Here is a 20,548-nt window from a genome sequence, read left to right as displayed (position 1 = left end):
TCTAAACATCGCTAAGAAAACTTGCAGATTCGATCATTGCTATACAGAGATCTGAAATCTAATAAAACATCGAAAAATATACAAAGAGGGTTAAAATGTTCAGTAAAGGTGAAAGTTATCCACTATTCACAACTGAACCCAAACTAGAAGGCATTTTAAGTTAAGTTTTCATAAAAAAGAAGCTTGCATTTATTTGTGAGAACTGGCAGTATACAGACGATGCCAACAACAGTATCGTTATTAAATTAGATAAAAATTAAGGAAATAAATTAAATGAAAATAAATAATCATAATTTGAAGGCTAACAAAACTGGATCTTTTTTTATAATATAATTTCCATTATTTGTCCATCGTCTTATATCGTCTCTGAACGCTTTTTAAACTATAAAAGAAGGATGTTTTAAAATAATTAATTTGTTAAGCACGTTTTCTAAACAGGTGGTTTGTGAAAGAAAAGTAAAGGGCCAGACTACAATTTGTGACGAACAGTCATAACTCGTATAATAATGCAAACTTAAAAAGAACAGAAATTACAATCAGTAAATGAAACGAAACACAAAATGAAAAGAACCTGGATTTACGTTGCCTATGCAGCGTAAGGTGTTCCAGCCACCCCATGTCGGCTTCACCAGCAAAAGTATTGGAGAAACAACACTTATATCAGGAGTCTGAGAAAGTTATTTAAAAACATTAAGTCAACTTTGCAGCCAGTTGAACCTTAAACGTATATGTTTAATGTTCCCTTAAATGTATCGGTAACAAATTACTGACTACGTAGCGAACTGAGGATATCTAAGGCATTCGCTAATACAACTCATCAGTTCTCACTGCATGGATTACCCCCTCAAAATCCCCCCACTGATATCAACTCCGACCAGGACACTGAAAAAATATAAACTAATTTGCATATGTCTCAAATGCCTCATTCTTGAAGATAACCCTCTTCTAGCACTCAATTTTTACTTGCATGTTCCCCTCCATAACGGACGTAAAAACCAAATTTATTGTATCTTTAAATGTATTTGGAGCCAATACTAATCCCACATATTCGAAGATGACGATGGAATAAGAAGGGCACATATTATATGTGGGTTATTCATATAACCCACATATAATACATTTCCTCCGGGCAATTCCATCCTCGCTGAAAATCCCCATCCCTCCCGTAAAATATCTTGCGGACGATTCAGTGTGAAAAATTCTCCTAAGCATCCCTTCGTTAGAAAAAAACTTAAATTTCTAATCGTTTTTCAGATCACTCTGGGAATCCCCCTTCCGTGAATATTTTTCCCGGAAATTCAAATCGCTGAAAATTTCTCCGAACAGTTGACTCAGAAATCTCTACATGCAAAATCTAGTTGGCAAACAGAAAGTAAGACAAATAAAAATAATCTTGTATAGAAATTCTGTCGCATCCCCCCAGTAAGAATTTCACCTAAGGTTCACCCCCCGGAGAATTATCCCCATGGATACCCACTCCAAGCACAAATTCCCTCCCCCCCCCAAAAAAAAGTCTGTAGACTTCCCAATAATAAACACTATACTTAAACAATGGGCAAATTTATAAACTTAAAGACCTATCCCCGAGGGCCGTGGGGGGGGGGGGTCATGTTATTTTCAAAGGCATAATTTTTTTACCTGAACAAAATACTATATCAAAATCATGATCGGACGAATTTGGAGGGAAAGGAGCGTAGGAGGGGGGTAGTTGCCCTCCAATCTTTTTGGTCTCTTAAGACGGGCACTAGAACATCTAATTTCCGTTCGAATAAGTCCTCTTCCAATGTTTTAGGACCATCGGCTCGATACGATCACCCCTGGGGAAAAACCTGAAAACTAAAAAAAAGAAACAAATAAACGTATCCGTGTTATTTGTTCTGGCCCAAAAAAAAAGGAAACTATATTTTAGCAGAAAGGAGCTTAAAGCATCTACAGTAAGGATTTCTCATACACTGAATCTAATGGTGTAATTTTATTTAAGATTCTTTGACTTTTAAGGTGTGTTTCCTCCCTTTTCTGAAAATCAGGCAAATTTTCTCAGGCTTGTAACCTTTGATGAGTAACACTAAACTTGATGGATCTTATATATTTGGAATGTATTTGGAATATAATATATTTATGTAATATGTTTGAAGCATAATAAGTCGGTTTTTTATATACCTATTGATATAGAAATTACGTTTTTTAGAGTTTCGGTTACTATTGAGCCGCGTATCTCCCTACTTACTGTCCGTTACCATGAACTGTTTGGCTATAAAGCTATCAGTCACTTTTAATAATTAATTAAAAAAAAACTTTTTCCACAAAATAAGTTTTTCTAAGAAAAATAAAGAACCCCATTAAACCAAAAATGAGCAAAATAAAATCAAATAATCTACCAAGCGTAAAACTACCACAAATCAGCATCAAAAAATACATGAGACCTAAAACGAAAAGAAATTACAATAAATAACCGAGTCAAACTCAAAACAAGCAGAAATTAACATGAGTAGGGCTCAGAACCCCTATGCCTTCCCAAGGCCAGAACAAAATTTGCACTTTACTGAAACAATACGAATGAATGTGGATTGTCAGTTTAATATAGATGTGCTGATATTCACTCCTTAAAATGTTAATAATATTTGATTTAATAAAGTTATAAAAGTGGAAACATTTTTTAAAAAAATTCAGTAGAGTGCAAATTATGTTCTGGCCTTGGGATTAGCATAGGGGTTTAGAGCCCTACTCATGTTAATTTCTGCTCGTTTCGAGTTTTGCTCGGTTATTTATTGTAATTTATGTTCATTTTATTTATCTATGATTATTTGTGGTAGTTTTACGCTTGGTAGATTATTTGATTTTATTTTTGCTCATTTTTGGTTTAATGAAGTTCTTTACTTTTCTTTGAAAAATTTATTTTGTGGAATTTTTTTTCAATTAATTTCCGTTCGTTTTATATTGACATAGTATTTTCAGGGAAAAAGAAAATAGTTTAAATCTTTTCATTTTTTTAATAATTTATAGATTGGACAAAAAAATTTTCAACAATTTTTAACAACATAAACCCTTTTAAAAATCTAGACATAAATAGTAATGTTTAATTTAGCTCTATGCCTCCTCTAGTTGACCTGAAAAATCAAACTTGATACCATTCGCAAAAAAAAATCTATCTATGCTCTTTGACAGCTTAGATACACTTACAATCTTTTGATTTAATTAAATTTTAACAGCAGAAGTAGTAATAGAAGTAACCGCGAACGTTTAAATATAATACTTTCAGTAGTTCCTGGGATATTGCTGAGATATCTTATTGATGATCAGCATACAAACAGTGCTTTTTTATTTAATCTTTAGGAAATATTTATTTTTTAAACATAATGGGCAAATTGCACAACTGTAGGGGGGGGGGGGGAACAAGACCATTCAGCAATGCTGAAAATAATGGATATTTGAAATTTTGATTGGAAATGTTTGGAAAATTATGAGCTATAGAAGAGGGCTGATTGCCCTCCAATCACTTTTGACTCTTAAAAAGGTTACTAGAACTTTGAATTTCCAATCAAATTAGTTTCTTTAAAATATCAATGATACTACTTGCTATGATAGAGCAGCGCTACCTATGTTATTGCCCTTTTAATAAACTTGCATGCGTATAATTTTTTCGTTTAATTGAAACTCCCCCTAAACGTTTCAACTTAATGCCCTTAGTGTCATTAGTTACAGTAACCGTAGAAGTAGTATCAGAAGTATACACACAGTGTCTTCTCGCTAGTTCAAAATCTGTCACAACTTACCCTGAAAGGTCTAACTTAATAATTTAAGCCTATATTGTGATATTGCTTTACACCCTATTGACAATCTACATGATTATAGTTCGTTTTGATTTATCTCAGCATTCGCCTAAACATTCCTTGAAAGCTAAACCTTAATACACTTAGCTTGTAAAACTTAAATCGTATAAACTTCGGAGGGGGCTCATTGGACTGGTAATCAGAAGTTCTTGCGCCCTTTTTAAGATTGAGAGTGATCGGAGGGTGGATATCCCCCCCCCCTCCGCAGACACTTCGTATTTTCCTGAAATGGAACTAATAGAAGTTTTGTGATGGCCATTTGATTTCGTAGAAACTTCGAAAAGGGCTCATTCAATTGGAAATTGAAGGCGTTAGTGCTCCTTTGAATAGTCGAAAGTTATTGGAGGACAACCAACCCCCCTCAAATGAACACCATTTCCCCAAACACATAAGATAAAAATTTTGAGATAGCCATTTTGTTCAACGTAATTAAAAGGTCTGGAAATTATGTCTTTGAGGATGACGACTCCCCCACAGCCCGTGGGGCAAGAGTTGTAAGTTATACCCTGGGGACATTTAAAGTTTTTATAGAAAGGGTGGTCGTATAAACTTCGGAGGGGGCTCACTAGATCGGTAGTCAGAAGTTCTAGTATCTTTTTTTAAGATTAAGAGTGATCAGAGGGCAGATACCTCCCCCCTCCCTCTTATTTTCCCAAAATTCATCTGATAGAAATTTTGAGATGGTAATTTGTTGTCGTAGAAACTCCAAAAAAGGATCATTTGATTGGAAATTGGAAGGGCCTTTTTTAATAGTCAAAAGTAATTGGAGGGCAAGAAGCCTCCCCCGCACCCATCTATTCCCAAAACACATCTAATTAAATTTTGAGATGGCCATTTTTTCAGCGTAGATGAAATATCTGGAAATTATGTCTTTGAGGATGACCCCCTCCCTCCGCACAGCCCACAGCGCAAGGGTTGTAAATTGCCCCGAGGGCACATAAGGTTCTTATGGAATGCGTGGTCGTATAAACACCGGAGCAGGCTCATTGGATTGGAAATCAGATGTTCTAATTCACTTTTTCAGCGTCAAAGTGATCGGGAGCAGCCGCCCCCTCCCTACTTTGAATTTTCCAAAAATGCATCCAATAAATTTTGAGAAAGTCATTTTTTCAAAAATAGTCCAAAGATTATATAATAAGGCCTTTAGGGTGGACAGAATCCCCTAGGGTCTGGGGATAATTGTTGTAAGTTATGCCCCAGGGGCTTATAAGGTTTTTATGGAAGGGTGGTCGTGTGAACTTCAAAGGAGGCTCATTTGATATGAAATATATAGCTCTAGTTCCCTTTTAATAGTCAAACATGATGGAGAGCAACTAGTTCCCCTCCCAGGAATCCTCTTTTCCCAAAACATATTCAATTGAAATTGTGAGATAGCCATTTTCTTACCAATAGTCCAAAACTCATATAACAATGTCTTTAGGGTGGACACAATCGCCCAGAGCGCATGAGCAAGGATTATAAGTTATGCCCAGGGCATATAAGGTTTTTATGGAACGGGTAGTTCCATAAACTTTGGATCGGATGGAGCTCATTTGATTGGAAGTCGGAAGTTTTAGTGGCCTTTTTAAGACTCAAAAGTGAATGGAGGGACGTCAGCCCCCCCCCAAATCTCTCATTCCCAAAAACATATTCGATCAAATTTAAGTGAGCTATTTTGTTCAGCATTGTGGAAAGAACGAGTAATTATGTCTTTGGGGATGTTCACCTGCCCGCAGTCCTCAGGACAGCGACTGTTAAGTCAAGCAATTTGTTCATTGTTTACATATACTCTGTGTTATTGAGAAAGATATGTCTGTTTGAACTTTTCTTTCCAAGAAGACGAAGGGTATTCAGATCAGCCTTTCATGTTGAGGGGATTGTTGAACTAAATCAAAACACGCTATTTGTATACGGATTGTCAAAAGGGTACAACACAAAAATAACTGAGTATATTAATTTTGATATTTGAAATGATGAGGAAATGATAAGGGAGATGATCAAAAAGGCTATTTTTGCATGCTATCGATACTACTACAACTACCACCACTAATACTACCACACTACTCCATTTACAGTATTGAGGGGAAATTTGAACTAAATCAAAAGACTCAATGTGCATGCAAATTGTCAAAATAGCGTATCTCAAGAATTAATTTGGGTTTTAAGTTGGAACTTAAAGAGGATACTAAGAGGGGAAGTTCATCTCACCAAAAGGCAATATGTGCACACAACTGCTAATACTATCGTTACCACTAAAATTACTACTACTACTTCTATTGCAACTACTTATAGGGCTAAGAGGATTGAGATAAAATTTCAAGAAGTATATGAACATACAGGTTATCAAAATGTCATATAAGCAATGGGGCATAGAAATGGCTAATTGTAAAGTTGAAACTTCCAGGACTTGATGAGAGGGATGTTCAACTAACAAAAGGCAATAGGTTAATACTACTGCTGCTAGTAGTACTATCGCTATTCAATACTTTTAGTAGTAATATCAATACTACTACTGTGACTACTATAACAGCTATACCTAAGGGCATGAAGGTAAAATTTTTAGGAGGAAAAATGAACTGAATCAGAATGCGCCCTCTGTATGCAGGTTGTCAAAAGGGTGTAACGGCAATATCTTACGAACAGTTTGGTGTGGGAAGTTGAAACTAACAGGGCTTGTTGTGAGATATGTTGAAATAACCAAAACGAAATATTTGCAACCTAATGCTACTGCTTCTACTAATGGTACTGCTGCCACTAAAGCTTAGACTCCTGAAATTAATTCTACTGCTACTACTACTGCTATTAAAACTAAGGATATTAAGGCGAAAAATTTGGGATATATAGAAACTGTATGGAACAACATCGAGACACACTAATCCCACACAGGTTGTCAAGCGAAAGCATCAGAAATGCTTCAGGAATGGCTGATGGTATGTATTAAGCTGAAACTTTTAGCGTGTGTTGAAGGGGATGTTGAAGAAACCAAAGGTGCTACGTGCATACTGCTACTAATGCTGCTACAATTATTGCTACTGCGAAAGCTAAGGGTATTAAGTTGAAGCTTTTAAGGATTATTTAAGGATGGATGAACATTTAAGGATGTTGAACTAAATCAAAACAAGCTATGAGCATGTGGACTTTCAAAAAGGTGACAAAGCAATGTCTGAAGAACAACTTGTATTATTAATTTTAGACCTTTAAGGGTAAGCTGTGGGGGATTTTGCTCTACCCAGAAGGCAATATGTATACTTTTTATGCTACCACTACAGTTAATGTACCTAATGACGCTAAAGGTATTAGGATGAAACTTTTAGTGAACGTTTAGGAGTTTTGATTAAAGGAAAAAACTGTTTGCATGCAGGTTTTCAAAAGAGCATATAAGCAATATCATTGGCAGCAACACTCTACAATAGCTAGAAATATCATTGAAACTTTTAAAGAAGCTAATTCGATTCAAAATTAAAAGTTCTGGTGCCTTTTTTAAGAGTAAAAAGAGATTGGAGGGCAAGCAGCCCTTCTTTCAAGCTGATTCATTTTCCAAACACATCCAGTATAAATTTTGAGACAGCCGTTTTGTTCAGCATAGTAGAACGGTCCAGTAACTATGTCCTTAGAGATATTAGGCATGTCAACCGCCCACAATTATGCAATTGGTCCATTATGCTTTAAAACTAAAGGTTTCTTTAAAATAAATCAAAAGGCATTGGGCTTATGGTTGTCAAAAAGACACCTCAGCAATATATCAACTGAAAACAAAATATGTTTGAAATTTTTCACTTTTCTTACTTTCATAAATAAAAAGTTATCAAAACATTAAGGAATAAATATCAGTAAGTGTCAATTAAACCGACACTCCATGGTCACTTGTTTTCTCGCTGTTGTTTTTTTTTTTTAAGTAATAAAAGTGAAAAGTTTCGAACGTATTTTGTTTTCAGTAAAGTGCAATTGTGTTCTGGTCTTGACAAGGCATGGGGGTTATCAGCCCTACTCATGCTAATTCTTGCTCGTTTTGAGCTTGACTCTGCTATTTATTGTAATATCTGTTCGTGTTGAGTGTCATTTATTTATTCACAGTGATTTGTAGTAGTTCTATTTGACTCCTTTTTTTTGCTCATTCTGGGCTTCATGGAGCTCTTTACTTTTCTTTGCAAAACTTGTTTTGTTGAAATTTTTTTAAATTAATTGAAGAATAAATGGAACCCAAAACGAACAGAAATTAAATACACAATCCTAGTAAGCAAACACAGAACAGGTACCATATAAAGGAATAAATAAATCTTATAAAGAGTTAAACTTAAATTGAATATGCAAATCAAGCTTAAAACGAACAAAAAATCTTTTACTATTTTAAAATAAATAAAATCTAAAATGAACAGAAATTAAATAAACAATCATAGCAAATAAACATACAATAGGTGTTATTATAAATGAATAAATAAATCTTAGAACGATTAAAACTTAAAATGAATATGCAAGTCAAGTTTAAAACGAGCAAAAATCACTACAAACAAGTTTGGCTACTACCTCCTTCCGTAACGGTGAAAATATAAAGCCTATTGTGTTATTGGCACTTTGCTGAAAGTGTCTGGAACAGTCTTGGAAAGAACTAATAAAATTAAACTGAATATTTGATATATAATTACATTAATTTCTGAAAGCTCATCAACCCAACATTGTATTTCACTTCAATTTTCATTTTATCTTCAATGTTGTAATAGGTACAAAAGAAGATATTTGTAATATAATTCGTTTTCAGTAAAGCACCAATGATAGGCTTTATACTTTTGCAGTTAGGGAAGGGGACAGTAACCACACTCTTGTTTGTAGCGATTTTGTTTGTTTTAAGCTTGATTTTCATATTCAATCTAAGCTTTACTCGTTTTAAGATTTATTTATTCATTTATATTAATACCTGTTTGATTTGTGCTCGTTTTGCGTTTTACTCGCTTTTTAGTAGTAAAAGAATTTTTGTTCGTTTTAAGCTTGAATTGCACACTCAATTAAATTTTTGCTTGTTTTAAGATTTATTTGATCGTTTATATGGTACCGGTTGTATGTTTGTTTTATTTGATTTTTGTTCATTTGCATTTCATTTGTTCTTTAAAAGTAATTTCTGATCGTTTTGAGCTTGAATTATTATAAATGTTTATTTTTGCTGATCTTACTTTATTTTTCTTTGAAAAACTTTTTTTTTTTTTTTTTTTTTTTTAATCAACATTATGAAAAACAGACCTGCTCACATTATTAGAGTTGAAGCAAACACTAACATCGCCGCCTTGCACTGAAAACCTACTTACGCCTTTGCGCTTGTGCGATAAATTGACCTTAAGTTTTGAACGGAGACGATGAAATTTAAATTTGAATACTGTAGGATGAAAAAATAATTCAATGGGAAAATTTTAAAACATTCCTTTTAAAAATCTGCACCGTGATCTTTATACTTTGTAATTCGGCTCACTGCGGCCAGGCTTCTTCTGTGTGTTTGTGTATTGTGTAATTTTTTCACACTGGCATATGGGTATTGCGTAGCAAATCTTCGACTCATCAACGTTGGAGTCTTCGCAATTCCAGTCAAGAAATTGAAAAATAACCCAATCGTATTACGGATAGAATCAGGATAGCTTTAATAAGTAAGTCGTTAGCAAAATCAGAATAACAAAATAATAATTTTCAGTTTTTTTAAAAGGTTGTCTATTAAAAACCCATATCGTTAAGCATTTCAATGTAATTTGTAGTTTGGGAATGGTAGTGAAAACTTGTGAAACATTAATGAAAGGTAGCCCTGGGGCCGGTTTAGCATTTTGTACTTCACTTCTTTGCTATCTATGTCTTTCCTGTGTTAACTTTGATATATGTGCTATTGTAGCTTTACATCTGTGTTGTTGATTGTTGTCAATACAGTGCCGTCTCAGCCACCCCTGCCAATTCCAAATTGGGAAGACAGCGTTAGCCTGGAGGAAAAAGTTTATGATTTTGTAGGAGTTCCATTATTATTTTGCGTATATCTCCTCAGTGGTATGGTTCATACTACCAAATCAAGGTAAAATTCTGCTTCAGCTACTTTTGGCTATATTGGAATAGGGTTAGGTTAGGAAAATGAAACTTTCAGGGATGGGTCTACAGGCTAAAGTATGGGAAAATTTTTCGCAGTTCATATTTTCGACTTACGAGTAAAGTAAACATACCATTCGATGCCTTTTTTATGCTTTTTCCAAATATAATAATCATTTTTGTCACAAATGAATTTTACCCCCGCCCCTATAGATACCAACCAATTCAGTAGATAATTTTTACTACTTTTTACATCAGAGTTTTACTACTGATGACGGTCACTGCATATGTGACCAAAATATCTGGTATTTTTGTGAATTCCTATCACTGTTATCATCATCACTGTCTATTAAAAGGATTTCATCCCTATTTGAACGTTTATTTATACCAATTCAGGTTATATATTCGCACATTAGGGGGTTGGGGTGGGGGTAAAGTTTAAACTTACCTCTCATTTGAATCAGAAATGAATTTTACACCCAACCCCTAATGTGTAACTATATATGAATATTATAAAAACCCTTATTTGGGATTCCTCGGCCTCAGAATAAGTAAAAATCTACTGGCTGTTTTTGGCTATTCAAAATCAGCAGCATGTTAATATTTTCCCCTGAGAGTTGGTTCTGCGTTTCAGTGATTAAATACAAAATCATGTTTTTCCACTGAAAGTACAGAGCAACATTATAACTCAAACGAACAGACATTGTTCCGTGTATAAGGGGGATAGCACCTCCTCAATGCCTCGGTCTTCACACCAAAATTTCTTTTTGTATTTTAAAAATCTTCTTACTCTAATTAAATGGGCTCTTTTGTTTCAGGAGTTGTTCTTAAATAATTGGAATAAAAGTTAAAATTATCGTAAAGATCAAGGTATTGAGGAGAGGGACCCCCTCCTCATACACAAGACAATTTCTGTTCATTTTAAATTCGGGTGTTGCTCCTTACTTTTAGTTGATTTTTTTTATTGAATTATATTTCAAATAATACCGAAAATTCTGCTTTTTCTCTCCATGGAAAATCCTCCCAAGAAAATTCCTCCTGCGTAAGATCCCCCTTCCCCCAGACAATTCCATCCCTGCCGAAAATTCTCCCCCTCCAGAAAACTTCTTCCGGACAATTCCGCCTGGAAAATTCTTTTGAGGCAACTTTCGTTTGAAAAAAAGGGTTGTTTTTCTGTTAATCTCTAATCGTTTTTCAAATCATGCTGGAAATCCTCACTCCGTGAAGTGTTTCCTGGAAATTCTCCCCTCCCAATGTCTCAATTGAAACTTTCTCCCGCGTAAAATTCCCCCATACAGACTCTCCCCCGTGAACCCCCCTCCCCCCCTATACACGGAAAAATCCCCAGACAATTTCAACTCCTTTGAAAATTTTTCTAGGGCAATTTCCCCGGTATATCTCCACGTATAAGATTCAATTGGCAGAGAAAGTACGTAAAATAAAAATAATTTAGCATAAGAATTCTGGTAATTCCCCGGTTTATGGTTTCACTTTGATCTACTCTTGGAAAATCTCCACTGTATAAAAGTCCCCCCGCAGAAAATTCACCCTCCCATAAATGTCTGTTTACTTCCCAATAAGAAATAAGGTACTGTTCTAAAATCCAGGATACATGCGAGAAGAGAAGTTTGGTTAATACTAATGAAATAAAACAAAATAGGAGGAAAATATAATAGTTTATGAACAAATTTTGGCTATATATTTGCTCATCAGGGGGGTGAGGGTATAGCATAGCATATTTTAGATACGTAACCTAATCTAACCTAACCTGACATAGCTACCTTTTAGTCCCCCTAAACCCCAAAAAAACTTAAGTTTAAATTTTTTTCACGGAGTGAGCGGTATCTCACTAAGCAGCGGAAACCTGTTTATCAATAGCGGCTTAGAGATTTCGATGCGGTCTTTCTTTCGCGTCTCCTGGATTTTAGCACAGTACCACAAATACTATATGTAGACAATAGAAAAATTTCAGAGCTTGCAACCTTTTCCCCGGGGACTTGCAGGGCCATGTCATCCCCAAAGGCATGATTACTTGACTTTTCATCTATGCTGATCAATATGGCTTTCTCAAAATTTTGATCGGATAACTTTGGTAAAAAAGGGGTATGGGAGGGAGAGGATCTAGCTGCCCCCCAATCGGTTTTGGTTACAAAATTGAGAGCTAGAACTGTATTTTCTGTTCGAGCAAGCCCCTCTCCTGATCTTATATGACCATTGGTTCGATAAGATCACAGTGCAAAAAAAATATATATAATAAAAAATAAACACGCATCTGTGATCTTTCGTCTGGCAAAAATTATAAAATTTCACATTTTTTCAGATGGAAGCTAGAAACCCTTACAGTAAGGTTCTCTGATATGCCGAATCTGATGCTGCAAATTTTATTAAGATTCTTCTAAGATTCTAAGATTCGGCCATGGAGCCTTATAGGGGAGATTTTGTTGATGTAGTTTTTTGCTATGATTTTTATTGTTAAATACAGAACTCACTCACTCTGTGACTTTTTACGGACGATTCTGCCCTTTCTTAAAAGTCGTACAAATTTGCTGAGACTTCCATGACTTTTGATGGGTACATGAGACTTGATGAATATTATGTATCTTGAGTCAGCGGAAAAGCCAATTCGCTTGATGTACCTATTGTTATCAAAATTCCGTGCTTTAGAGTTTCGGTTGCTATTTGGCCGAGCTGCTCCTTACTCACATTTTGTTATCACGAATATATGATTAACTGATCAGGTTGGAATTCACTCTCAGAAAGGGCATTGGTGGCGGACATGGACATTAATGTTATGACAAATTGCTATAGGTATTTCTGAGACCTATATTACAAAACTTCCATGACTTCAGCGGATCAGTTTTTTTGGAACTGAAGACTCCATATTGAAAATCTGGACAGCCGTGAAAAATGCAGCGGCTGATGAAGTTCGGCTTGCATTGACTGCCGAAACCTCGTCATGAAATCCCCAGAAACTGACTTGATCCTATAGTGGCTGAATCCCGGGGACTGTCAGGGCACTTGCATCTGTTGATACAGATTCCAGTAAGGCCAAACCCATGTCTTTTGCTGTTTTACTCTCAGCTTAGAGAAAATCATCAGAAATAATATATAATTTCTTCAAACGCGAATTGAAGTATTTGGCAATAGTGACGAATGTGATCTGAACAAAACCTATAAGCCTAGAAGGTATTTTATCTAGCCGATCCTTTCGGAGGTTCTCAGTAAAATTTAAGAGTCCACCCTCACTAAACGTAGTTTGCGAACGGGTTATGACAACTTCTGGATACAACTTTGCATGCTGTGTATCAGCATAGATGATGGTTCGTTTACACATTGCGGAAATCCATGCGGAAATCCGTCCGCTTCTGTTCGAACCATGGCTAAAATAACACTGCGTTTTAAGGCAAAGATTTCAAATTATTGCAACAGCATGACCTATGTTCTTACCCTCTTTTGAAAGCTGTTGAACCATAGAGAGCCAAATGATACCGTTTTTCCTAGTTTTCTTATAGCCTGGGTGCGCAGGATCATAGAAGCCGGGTGTAGCCTTGAACGAAAGTTACAAGATCGTGTTGTTTTTGATAATCCATACTCATGATTTTATTCATTTAAAAATCTCGACAAAATTCCGTCCTGATTTGACCAAAAGGTTGCGGAAAGCTAGAGATTTTTTCTAGCACAAAAACGGACGGAATTTCCGCACGGATTGCTAAATCCGCATGAATTTCCGCAATGTATAAACAAACCATGAGTCCATGGGCGTACGGAGGGGGGGGGCCTTCTGCCCCGTTCAGAACTTCAAATTTACACTAGATAAGGCTGAAAAGCAGATGATTGAAAAAACAGAAGGTTGAAAAAGCAATTGAAAAAAGGTACATGGCTAAAAAAGCAGTTGATAAAAGGTAGATGGTTGAAAAAGTTGGAAATAAACAGCCGAAATGACAGAACAAAAGTCAAACAAGAAGCAATTATCCATAATGCCTTGGAAAGATTTATCTCTAATCCAAGAAGATTAATGCTGAAGCTTAAAGGTTTTGTGAACTGACAATACAACCTCAGCGCCCCCCCCCCCCTGCTACAAGAAGCTACGTACACCCATGGATGAGTCAATGACTTGAATATATTATTCTTCTTCTCGACATTACGAAACAATTTTCTCTGTTGGATCTTTTCTGCTGGATGTTCACTGGTAAATACAAAAAAAAAGAAATAATATCGTTTTCAATATCGATATTAAGTTTCGATATTCGATGTCGATATTTGGTGCGACATATCGATATATTAATATCGATATTAAATATCGCCCAACCATATCTAGAACAGGATTTCTTCGGCTAGAACAAAGAGAGGTTATTTTTATTTAGATTGGTAGCTCTATGCTTATTTTCATGGTTTGATTCACGTTTTTGAAATTCATCCCAGACCCTCTCCAATAGTCTCATATAGCCTTAGGCTATACTCTAATTTTTTCATAATTTCACAATTTCCGCTATGAGTCTTACTCTGAACCACATTACAATTTATAAGGATTGTCTCAAACCTTTTTTAGAAGCAACATTGAAACTCATAGCGGACAGAAATTATTCCATATATGCGGGCTGCCCCTTAACCCTTGCTCTTTACGCTAAAGTCTTAAAAAAATCTTCAAAAATATTATTCCTTCAAATTTAATGACCCTTGTGCTCAAACAGTCTTTCGTTAAGAATTGTGACAAAAAGTCAAACTTAACCGCAAAGAATGAGGGCCGAGAAAGGGCAGCTCCCCTCGCATACAGATTAATTTCTGTTCATTTTAAGATGCAATGCTGCTCCTTACTTTAAGTTGAAAACTTTTATATTTAATTTATGACTGCTTTTCAAATCCTGCCAGGAAATTCTCTCCCCCCACCAATGTGTACAATTTTCCATGAAAATTCCCCCTGGAAACTTTCTTCCTTACAGAATATTCTAACCGTAGAAAATCCCTTGAGAGATAAATCCTCCCCTCAAAAAATACACGTATTTCCGAAAAACGTATACTATACGTATACAATGGCTAATTGCGTAACAGCCCCTTTGCCAGGGACTGTGGGGGGTAGTGTCATCCGCAAGGGCACAGCTATTGAACCTTTCATATGTTGTGAATTAAATGGATATCGAGATTTTGATCGGATGTCTTGGGAAAAGGGGAGTGGGAGGAGGGCCTTTTCCCCTGCAATCTTTTTGGCTACTTAAGAAGGGTACTGGAACTTTTGATTTTGTTCAAACGATTCTTCTTCCCATATGCTTGAACTATTAGCTCGATACGATACCCTTGGAGAAGACACACAAAAAAAAAAAAAAAATAAATAAAGGCATCCACGATCTTTCGTCTGGCAAAAAATACTAAATTCTCCATTTTTGTAGATGGGAGCTTGAAACATTTACAATAGTTTTCTGATGTGCTTAATCTGATGGTTAGGCTTTTATTAAGTTCAACTGTCTTATTGGTAGGCTTCCCCACTGTTTCGAAAGTCAGGAAAATGTCCTCAGGCTCGTAGTTTTTGATGGGTAATATTAAAGTTGAGGAATTTAAATATTTGGAAACAGCATATTGTCCAATTCTTTTGATGTATCAATTATTATCAAAATTCCTTTTCTTAGTTCGAGTTACTATTGGAAAGAATCGCTCCTTACTTATAGTTCGTTGCCATGAGCTGTTTGCAGGGGTTTGTAAATTTCCCACTGAAATCTTCCTATCCTATAGTGAATGAACTCAAATTCCATCTTTTTCCTCTGAAATTTTAAGTTAATGTTGTTGCACAAAAGCAATTTTCAAATTAGTTCACTCCATTAGTAGTTTAACTCCATTAGTACTTTAAAATATAAAAAGGACTCCACTGATTTTATGGATCTGATTTTTATTTTTTCTGACATTAAAACATTTTATTTGTCTGTACTAATAAAAGGTGTTTCCTCTAGGTTTAACAAAAAAATTTCAGTTGCAAAAGTGTTTCCACTTGCAAATAAAAAGTTGTAACTAATAATTTCACTGAATTTTCCTGACAAACGAAAATGTTATCTGAGAATCTGGGAACTTACAGAATATTCTCTTACAGAGGTTCTGGGAACTTACAGAATATTCTCACTAATAATCGTGTTCATGGATTTCTCTAAGAAGCTAAACTGTTGCTCAAGTATATTCTTGATAAAATTTAAGCAGGAAATTAAAAGAAAAAAAAGATGAATCTGGCGAATTACGTCATTTAAAAGACAACTACAATACAAAACGTCTATTCCAAATGTCTTGAAATTTAAATCCGCAAGTCCTTTGGACAAGGGAACTCAAGTATAAAAAAAGAATTTTAGGTTGGTGACACAGACCTTCAAAAACGTAGCCCAAAAATTGGCCAGAAAATGGTCCCTGATCGGTTCGACACACACCCGTAAGTCCTTTGGCCAAGGAGACCCTGATCTGATATAAATTTGGCTGGGAACACGAGCCTCCGTAAAGTAGGGCCTGAAAATGGATGAAAATATTTTTTATCAGCTTAAAACTTCTATCTTCATTCCTGCCAAGTATGCACAGCAAAAGTTGAAAGTAATCGGTTTGCTTGAACACAGACTCAAAAAATTGTGCAAAAAGCTTATCTATCTTGACGGCGTGGAAATTATATTTGTAGGTTCCTAGGCCAAGATAGTTTAAGTAAAAAAAAGACATGTTTGAACATGAAACCTCAGAAAAATGGCCAATAAACTTTCTTGAACGTCTTGAAACATAAGGGGATCATCGAATAGAACCTAGAAATCTTTGCGGGGGAGGACGATGGCGTTAGACGACCTGATAATATGCCAGACAGATTTTGATTTTGACCGGTTTGACGCTTGAATCTGTAAATCAGAGGGATTCCAGTTATTTTTAAATTAGTTTACTTAAAAAAGGCACTCGACCATTATTTGGTTGAAAGGCACTATTCCGGTATTTTGTAACGACTCGTTCCATACGATCACTTCAGAAAAAAACATAAGAATTGATTAGTAGCTTATAAATAAGCTATAAATCCAAAAAATAAATTAGAAAACAAACTAGAACGACCTTTTGTCATCCTTCTTAGATACAATCCGAAATTTCGCATTTTCATCACTTCTTCTGAATTTTGCAAGAATCTCCTGCTGGTAGCTATTGTTAATAGGTATTTTCAAACTTAGCATATTTTACGTATTTGAAATTAGCATAATAGAATATTTTTTTGCGATGCTAGAGAACTCGTACATACATGAAATGTTATCAAAATTCCGTTTTTTTAGAGTTCATTTTCTGCTGAAAAGGTTTATCTGCTGAAAAGGCTTAAAGGTATTACTAATAGTTAGATATCATGTACGATTTGAAGACACTTGACTCAAACATTTGCTCAAGAGTAATTTTTTTCTTGAATATCCTAGCAATGTTACTATTGCTCTAATCTCCTTACGTTAAGTTTGCCCTGAACTTTAAGGTCCTTTTACATTCAAATGGAGAATTTCCATAAAGAGGACATTTAAAATTTAATTTAGTTTCATCACAAGTGCTCAAGATTATTTTTATATGGAGGCGGTGAATGCAGCTTTTTTTTTTTACGAGAGAACACTTTGTAAAAAGAATGTTGTTGTTTTTATAAAAACTTTATTAGGGGTATATATTTGTCTTTTCAAGAGAGATAAATGTCATTCTGCCAACATTCTTTGGAGATGCCCACCAATTTCTGACTTTAAAATTAAATTTTGATAAAATTCTCTGATGAGACCTGATTTATGGGGATCACTAGGTAATAACAATGGCGGATCCGGAGGTGGTGGGGCCCGGGTCCCCATCCCTAAGTTATTTTCTGGCGCCCTTATTCCTTGTTCTTCACTCTTTTTTATAATAAGTTTCGTCAATTTGGTCAATTATTGACGCCCTTGTCACATTGTCCCCCCCCTAAGATTTTGCTTATTGGCTCCCTTGTCATATCATACCCCCCTCCAAGACTTTGATGTAGATCCACCCTTGGTTAATAATCCATTAGATTTAACGTGTTTTTACTTTTGAGTTTACGATGACTTATATTTACTAACTACGATGTTGCATGTCCATGGATCCTTCTTTCTGGTTGATTATGTTTGACTGTACTGTTTTTCCAAGGTGAGTGGCTGGGTGAGTAGGGTCAAGGCCTCGTTCACGTGCTAATCTGTCGGAATCGCTAAAGCTGGAAAACTTGTTTTTTTTTCACTGAATTAATTACCTAAAAAAATTCAATTATGAGATAAAAATCGACATTTTATTTAAAGTTATTAACAAATGGCTGACATACTACTACAAATGCTAATTCGTTACTCATCAAATAAAAAAACAATAATGACTTTCTGATCTAGGATGGAGACGCTCCTGAGTTGATCCTACACGGTGAACTTGCTAAATCACAAAATTGGACGGCACGTGCCATGTTTTATCACTGCACTTCAGCAACTGATGCAAAAATACATGTTTGTGAGTAGGCAAAGGTGAAACTAAGGAAAATAGATTAGATGGTCATCTTTGATTGTTAACAATTCTTGTTCAAAACAGAATACTATTGACAATTTAATTAAGTAAAAACTCTGATGATTGGATTTTTCAGCATGACTCGACTTTTTTTGCATTTTTAGCACTGATTAACCATTAAAAACCTGATTCGCATGATTCGCGTTTTTATTTACAATGTTTGGTAACTTTTTTCTGTTCATAATATGGAAATAAAAAAATTCTAGAAAATGCCCATTTCATCAGTGTGTTATCGATTTTTATAGATACTTCATTTTTTTAATGACTGTGAATTATCGTAATATCGAATTCATTATTTTTTTAGTCTGTCAAGGTATAAAAATGGCACAGAAAGAGTCGCAACAGCCAAGGATGCAGAGACAGTCATCGCAAGAAGTCGATAAATATCGAGACTGGGCCCACCCAGAGGAGAATCAAAAGCCGATATACCCACAAATGCCGAAAGACACTCCTGTTGACATACCGCAAGACAGGCCAGCAGTTGGAAAGGCCAAAAGCTGGGTTGACGAGAAACAGGCTAAGATAATTGATTACAATGATATGCCTCATATAAATGTAAATGAACCTCCCAGACAGTAGCAAAGCAGCTTTATTGATTCTTTGTGATTTTTGTGTGATATAATGTGAATTTTATGTATTTTCAAAGCTTAAATCCGCTTTTGCTCTGAATCGGATCAGTTTTTTTTGTGAACATCAGTAGTAGGCAAAAAACAGAAAATAGTATTTTTGTGTTGTCTGCCTTACAGTTTTGTCGAGAAAATTTCTTATCAAAACTGAAATTAAGATTAATTAAATAAGAATTGATTTTATGTTATGGTGAAAGTCCTAACTTTTCCTGCGTAAATTCTTAAAGCCATCTGAGAAATTATTATATCGCCAATACTCGGAGACACGCTGCTGCTTTAATGTAATTAAACCTATGATTAATCAAAAAAACTTTGCACAAAATAAGTTTTTCAAGAAAAAGTAATAAACCCCATAAAACCAAAAACCGAAAAAAAATAGAATCAAAAAATCTACACCACAAATCAGTGTCAATAACTAAATGAAATCCAAAATAAACAGAAATTAAAATAAGTCAAACTCAAAACGAGCATAAATTAATCTGAGTAAAGTTCTAAACCCTATGCTTTCTAAATACTAGAATAACATTTGTACTTTACCGAAAAAAAATTCAAATGAATTTACTGCAAAAATGTGCATTGTCAATTTAATATACATATGCTAATATTAATACCTTAAAATCTTAATTAATTTTTTATTTCTTAGTTATAAAAGTGAAAACATTTAAATGAATTTTGGCTATATTCCAATGGCTGTATTCCAATTAAATGAGCCCCTTTTGAAGTTTTTACGACAACGCTATCTATAAAAACCTTATATGCCCAAAGGGCGAAACTTAAAACCTGTGCCCTGGGGGCTCACGGCAGTTTGTTATCCTCAAATACATAATTTCCAGAACTTTCAACAACGTTGAACAAAATGGCTATCTCAAAACATTGATTGAATGTGTTTGGGTAAATAGTGGGAGTGAGAGGGGGGGTAGTTGCTTTCCATTCAGTTTCGACTATTAAAAAGGGCACTAGCCCTTTCAATTTCCAATCAAATGAGCCCCTTTTGAAGTTTTTACGACAAAACTTTCTATAAAAACCTTATATATCCCCAGGGCATAACTTACAACACTTGCCCTGATGGTTGTGGGGGGGGGGGAGTTGTCATCTTGAAAGACCTAATTTCCAGAACTTTCAACTACGTTGAACAAAATGAATATCTCAAAATTTTGATTGTGTGTGTTTGGGGAAATGGTGGGCGTGAGACGGGGTTTAGTTGCCCTTCAATCACTTTTGATGATTAAAAACGGCACTAGCCCTTTCAATTTCCAATCGAATGAGCCCTTTTTGAAGTTACTACGACAACTCTTTCGATAAAAACCTTATATACCCCTAGGACATAACTTAAAACCCTTGCCCTGAGGGCTCTGGGGGGGGGGGTTGTCATCCTCAAAGACTTAATTTCCCGAACTTTAAACTACGTTGAAAAAAATTGCTATCTCAAAATTTGTATTGTATGTGTTTGGGGAAATGGTGGGCGTGAGAGGGGGATTAGTTTCCCTTCAATTATTTTCGACTATTAAAAAGAGCACTAGCCATCTCAATTTCCAATCGAATGAG

The 20,548-nt window shown here is 35.2% G+C and overlaps 1 long non-coding RNA gene across 1 annotated transcript; it reads left to right on the top strand.

Annotated features, from left to right (window-relative positions):
• Positions 1-9,825: 9,825 nt before the first annotated feature.
• Positions 9,826-19,046, top strand: LOC148947141 (uncharacterized). Its single transcript, XR_016142428.1, has 2 exons — positions 9,826-9,849; positions 18,682-19,046. It is a non-coding gene; the product is annotated as an uncharacterized LOC148947141 (long non-coding RNA).
• The last annotated feature ends 1,502 nt before the right edge of the window (positions 19,047-20,548 follow it).

This window comes from Artemia sp. Qi Xiang Cuo, chromosome 11 (assembly GCF_049724085.1).
Source record: "Artemia sp. Qi Xiang Cuo chromosome 11, ASM4972408v1, whole genome shotgun sequence".
In the NCBI taxonomy this organism is placed as follows: domain Eukaryota; kingdom Metazoa; phylum Arthropoda; class Branchiopoda; order Anostraca; family Artemiidae; genus Artemia; species Artemia sp. Qi Xiang Cuo.
Note: the sequence above shows the minus strand (reverse complement) of the source record. Positions and strands in the feature narration are given on the sequence as shown.